The following is a 7,215-nucleotide window of genomic DNA, read 5'->3' on the forward strand; positions in this document are numbered from 1 at the left end:
ATATACGCTTCAGTTAAATCACAAAATAAAAATGAAACATAAAAACCAAATAAATAAAGTAAGTACAACAATTATGAACATAATTTGATCAAACGTAATTTTACTAACCTGAATTGATTGACTGGTCTAAACACCGCTTTACGGTTATCAATAAAACACCTGAATCATGTTTATCAAACGAGCACTGGAGGGTCGATTCTCGATTTAGACATCAATTTGGGGATAAGATGTGGAATCCAACAATGATGATGACCCGATAGTGTCTTGGATTTAGCATTGGGATTAGGCGACGACGATGGCACAATGGTGGAGAGGCACACACCAAAGATGAAGATTCCATCTCTGCCTCTTCTATTTGCAGGTAGATAAGCAAAAATATATCATCTCCCTCTAGAATCATGGGGTGATATATCCTTTGCATCACCAGGTATCTTTCTTTCTATGAATCACATAAACACAAAAGAGGTGGCATTTTCCACATAGGCTAACCATTATCATTTTTGGTGAAGGCTGCGACATCCCCATATTCATGGCCAGAAAAGACCGATTTTGTTTATGATTTATGAAAATCAGAGTACCTCTTTTAATAAAAATGTTGCGGAATTTGTTCCTAGTAAAACATGATAAATACGTTATCAAAGCATTTCCGAAGAAAAGTATTTTTATTCATTTTAAAACATTTGGGATGTCATCGTCAATACAGAAACATAAGCATAAACAGTGTGACAACCTGAAATTTTTTTACTTTTAAAGATCAGTCAATCAAATCAACTAAGTGTCAAACTCATTAGTACTGAGTTCTAGCCTAGTTAAAGGTCATTCTAAGGAGTTTTGAGCCTAATACACTTAAGGAATAAGTGTTATAAAGTACCTGCTAGACCCACAGTGTAACAAATCAAACCTAAACCTCATCTAAATGAGTTCACAGCCACAAGACCATGAGTTTACGGCCGTAAACTCATGTGGCCGTAAACTCAAGAGCATATGTAAGGCTTTGGATCATTTCTAGTCATTCTTCCTTCCTTGGCCGATTTTTCCTCAAAATCCTCTCAAGTATCATCAAGACTTTCACCTTAGATCTTCAAAAGAGTAAGTGTTCTATCCCTTGATTAGTTGATACATCTTATTAGCTAGCTACATACATTGATTTCATCCATGGAAATCATGTTTGTTTAGATCTTTAAGTTACACCAAGAACACCAAGAACACACACTAGTGTTCTTGGCCAATATCAACCATTTCAAGCTTCTAGATCGTAAGTGCTCTTATCTATACTTCATATCTAGTTAGGAATCATGTTTAGACACTTAAAAACATCAAGAACACAAGACCGAATGGAGTTTACGGCCAAGCCATCTCCCATGGCTGTAAACCCCTTTAAGGTTACCATTTTGGCCATTAACCCTCCTAGATGCAAAACTAGTGACACAGGACCCTTCATGGATTAGTTTAGGACCTTAAACAACTCTCATAAAAATAAATGATCATGATTTTATGGTTTTAAACTCATTAGGGTCGTAATCTCATCAAAGGCCTCAAAGAAGGTGGTCTTCCTCATCCTAGTGTAGAGCTAAAGTCCCTAAAACTTCCCAAGCCTTCAAACTTGCACTTATACATGAGTGACCATGATTTTACGGCCGTAAACTACCTTGGACTGTAAAACCATGGTAGTAAACTCATATGAGTGCCATTCTACCTTCCTTTGTTGAATCACATGTGATTCCAACACTTGGTCATGGTGTTTCCTAGTCCTGGAAGGTGTTTCCTTTCATATAGTTTTTTTATAAACACTATATTCATGCCAATATGTGTCATTATATATCATTTAGGACTTGTTATGTCTTGGGACTTCATTCGTGGAACTTCTCATCCTTACACACATACCTGTTTGAATCACCCACATCAGGTTAGTTCATACCTCGTAATGAATCTTTTAACTGTTTTAAATGCTTTTATGGGGGGGGGGGGGGGATACAAGTTGAACACAATGATAATTGTGTAATTATTTGTTATAAACATTTTTAAAAATGTTGCTTATGTCTTCTATAAGTGATCAAAACATTTCAAAACTATTTTACAGATATGTTGCTTTATAGTTTAGCAAAACTTCATTTTTAAAGTATAAACATAACTTGTTAGTAAAACAAGCATTTCAATAACAGTTCAAGTAGAATACTAGTAAACTATAATAGGTATAGTTTAGGGAGTTAGTTCTTACTAGATACAATACACGATAACAGAACAAACATAATAAGGTGCTATAGCATGGAACAATTACAGAATCTAACTATACCAATCAATCAGTAACGCATTGTTTTAAACAAAAGGTGATAGTTATATTGGGTATACATGACCATATAATCATAATGTGGATGTTCACGGCTTGAAATCATTTCAGGGGTCGCGTTTGGTTCCCAAAATCTTTTGACAGGGAGAGCGTTTAGTATGGGATCTAGCCATCACGTTATACCTTAATACTCAATTTAAGGCAATTAGTACAATAGTAGTCACTTATTACAATACTACAATACTTATATTTTACAAACGACAAACGAAACAATCGGGTCTAGTACATACAGTAGAAAGGGACCATAATGCTAACCTTATGATTCCTTAATGTTTACATTAAGGGATATATATATATATATATATATATATATATATATATATATATATATATATATATATATATATATATATATAAATGGTATCCGACAGATAATAGGATGTGTGCCTTCTGCTTTATTTCCTGTTCCTCGTTGGGTTGTGGGCTTAGAGCAGATTCACCCAACCTATTATCTATTCGATTTTAGTTATATATATGTTCTGTACACATTAAGTCATCACAAGGGGTACCAGGTATTGGTTAGGTCATAGGACACCAATTTAATGCGCCGTTTTCTAGTACAAAGCATACTTTCTAAATCATATATTTCAGTACACAAAACTAGAAACTTCCCAGTAAAGGGTTTAATCCATTTTATTAAACCAGTGTAGACTTAAAGGACTTTAGGCGATTGACTTTATAATACCTTGTTTTATGCGTCATGGTTATACATCATCAATACCCAATAGGTCGTTGGATGTGTGCCTTCCGCCTTATTTCCTGTTCCTCGTTGGGTTGTGGGCTTAAGGCAGATACACCCAATTAAGTATCTATTCGATATTAAATTATGTATAGCCACTATAAAATAAGTGATTATAGAAGTAATTACTGTGGTCACTCTTTTACTATAAGAAATAAGGGTTTTCTTAAAGAATCTTTTCATAAAATATAAAGGAAATATTACAATTAACTCCATGAGTAACAAGCGAATACACTAGAGTTATATGCATCAAGGACCTAAAAAACAATGGGATGTGTGCTATCCGCTTTACTTCTGTTCCTCGTTGGCTTGTGGATTTAGGGCAGATGCGTACAGTTGATTGTTTGTTTACTCCAAGTTGTATATAACTTGTATTCATTTAGTACTCATAGAAAGGATTGTAGAATCATTTTTACATATCTTTCATCTAAGTAGGAAATATAGGATTTCTGGAGGAACAAGCGAACTTTCTAAGCATAACTTACACTTTACATAACTTATAACTTACTACATTTTTCAACTACATTTTACAACAACTTTGTACAACTTACTTACATCACTAAAATCTTATGAACTTACCAGCTTAATTGCTGACAAACTCTTTTAAATAACTTGTATTCTCAGGAAACTAGTAGACAGGTACTCGCATGTCTTGTGATACTAAACATGACGTCCTACACCCCCGAACGTTTCCGCCGTTCCGATTTTGGAGTGTGACAAACAGAACTTACATTCATTATCACTAGTGACTTATATCTCCTTCATCCCTCAGTGTAATGTGAATTCATAACAACACCTGTGATATAAATAAACTGAGTGGGTCAAGTTGGAAAACCTGGTGAGTACATAGGGTTTTCAACCCACAATAATATAATTATTATGTTTAAACAATTAAGCAATCAACCCAATTACCCATCCCCATTATCTTCTTTATTCTTAAGGATCTACCCTAAGAATCAACTATTCCTCGTTCATTTATTCCTAAGGATCATCCTAAGGAATCAACATGAAGTCCATCATTGCCATGGTTTACACAACAGGCACTAAGGCTGCATAGTCGCCAGGGGTTATGCATCAAGTCTACATGATTGCCAAGGTTTACACAATGGGCACTAAGTCTACATAGTCGACAGGGTTTAGGCATCATGTCTGCATGATCGCCAAGGTTTGGGCACCAAGTCTACATGGTCACCAAGGTTTAGAGTACACCGGGTGAACACATCGTTCACAACACCTACAAGTTGCGAGCCTGCTAGTGTTCCACTGGACTGTCTAGAATAGTCCGTGGTTGTTATCTATACTCTGCTGAATGACGGGGCCATCGTTGGCTTCTCACATCGTCCACCTTTCACCCTCACCTCGTGGTCTATGACACCTCTCAACTCATCATCAAACTCATATTCCATCTATTACATCTACCCATGTTTTACCCTAACATTATCGTAGATATAAAATACATATACAGTTTAAATCATTTAAAACATGTATAAAATCGTTCATCCAACAAGTATTCAGATAATATGCACACATAGCACGTAATTTATATAAAATACTTCATATCTATGTGTAAGATGAAAGTAACTATGCACTCACAACACGTAATATATATTAAATACTTCATATCTATGTGTAAGATAAAAGTAACTATGCACTCACCAGAGAAGGTGGTGACTCGGTACTTGGACAACGCTTTGTTTACTTTAAAATAATTTCCTTCGACGAAACCTAGTATTATTACCACTAGATTTTAGTCTAATATTTACCGTGACTAATTATTATTATTATTATTATTATTATTATTATTATTATTATTATTATTATATAAGCGTTTAAACAATACTTTCCAACCACAATGTACAGATAGGGGCCAAACATAAAACATCGGAGGGAAGAACCATTTTGGCGTATAACACTTCTGAAATCCAACAACCCTATGCGGCCCTTTAAACCAGCTTCCCCGTACCGCGACTAGTTAAAAATATACTATAACGATACTTATATAAGTCATAATAATAGCTCAAATATTTATTAAAAGTTCATAATAACAATATTAATTTTAAATATAAGCTATATTAAAATAGGGTAAGAACTTCGTCGCTGAATTTTTCTAAGTAAGATTCGTGCAGTGCTTCAACGCTCACCTTACTATACTAAAAACTACAGAAAGAGAAGTCGAATCACGAGGGACCGAAATACTCGGGGGATAAGGGGTGAAAGACTCTTGAATCAAGAGAATGGTGCAAGAAATATGAGAGTCCATGACTCTTATTTATACTAATTGAATTTTCAAAAACTACCCTCCATAATTACTTAATGACATTTTAGTTATATAAACAACTAAACACCCCTCTATAATACTATTTTAAATGGATTTAATGATATTTGTACTAAACTAATGCCGAAAGAACTCAACATTAGTCTTATAATGACCGCATTATCGATACCTTTCTAATGATATATATATATATATATATATATATATATATGTGTGTGTGTGTGTGTGTGTGTACATATATATGATTTATACTTTATTTTAATACGTAAATATGCTATTATAACTTGTAACTCGTTCATACGAACTCCGTTTTTGACGTTCTTTATATCCACGTGTAGGTGGAGACGTACTCTACAACTTTCGTTTAGACTCCGTCGGCTAATTTTGACTTTATTTTTAAAGTTATATTTTTAACAGGTTGGGACATGATTGCTCCGTTAAAATCGCATAACTTCTTCATTCGACATCCATTTTCGTCTGTCTTTTTATCGTTACGCTACTAATAATGAGATCTTCGATTCTCGTTTAGGTTGTGTCGGCTAAAAACCACTCGATCTAATACTCGAACTTTAGGCTGTACACCGCTAAGCTGAAACTTCGAAAAATCATAACTCCCTCATAAGAAGTCAGATTTAGGCGTTCTTTTTATGGACGCTATCAGGTTAACATATTTTACAAATTTCATTTTGATTAGTAAGGCTAAAACAAGCTCTATCATAAATTTATTTTTTTATGTCTCCCGGCGTCGTGTTGGTTTTGTCGTAAAACTTCGACGGGCCATAACTTCTTCGTTATAACTCAGATTTTGCCTTTCTTTATATGTACGAAACCCTTGAGACATATTATACAACTTGTTTAAGATTATTTATTCTAAATAATCTTTTGTCGAAAAGTCATGTTCGACCCCTATTATCTCTAAATTGAGTAGCCCGGATCTACGGGTTTACAATTATCTCCCCCCCCCCTAGGTGATTACATCCCGGAGTCATCAACGAAACAGGGCTCGTATACTGACTCCATTCGTCATATCTTCATCCTAGGTAATAATTATAACTTCTATATTCCTTCTTGTCTATCTCCTAGACTTATTGACTACAAGCAGTACTCGATCGTGCACCTGCTCTCTATCTCAGGTTAGAATCCAAATTATGACCTATCATCATGTGATGCACGTTTAGACTCAGGTCTCTTAGATTCAAATTCCAGAATAGAATATACTTTCCTTCATGTTGTATTGTGATAGAATTACATTTTAACATGTAGCATTTCTAGCTACTAACTTCTTTAACAACGAGCGGGATACTTCTATTAATCATTTTGATTCTCTCTCACTTCAGTCTTCTGGATTAAGTCAGATGCTACATTGAACTTGGTTCTCTGAATGACATAACATACTCATCGTAGTCGGACTCAATTCGACTTGACCACTAGGGTCGGAATAACAACAATCTTCTTAGTCATTACTGAAACAATAGTAACGACAGATTTGAATAAAACGGTATCAATTACTAGTTGCTTGGTAACCTTGTGACTTTCCCTAATCCAAGCGTGAGTCTTGTGCTTCCGGTAGTATATGCATCTACTACCTTTCACACCTAATCATTCTTATCCCAAGTATTGTCTCGCAGTTTTCCAAGTCACCATACAAGAAAATCACATAACAGTTTAACACATCATATAAGAAAACAAAGGCTTTATTATTTCTCGAAACTATTACACAGGTGTTCAAGTTCACCCTAGACTATGCCTCTAATAGGCTACACCATATGATTCTATCCCCTTGGTTATTTCATAACTTGATCCTCGGGTAGAACTCCTCATCCTTGGTTCCTCGCATGGTTTTATGATTCGTCG

This window comes from Lactuca saligna, chromosome 4, assembly GCF_052625555.1.
Source record: "Lactuca saligna cultivar CGN05327 chromosome 4, ASM5262555v1, whole genome shotgun sequence".
Classification (NCBI taxonomy): Eukaryota; Viridiplantae; Streptophyta; class Magnoliopsida; order Asterales; family Asteraceae; genus Lactuca; species Lactuca saligna.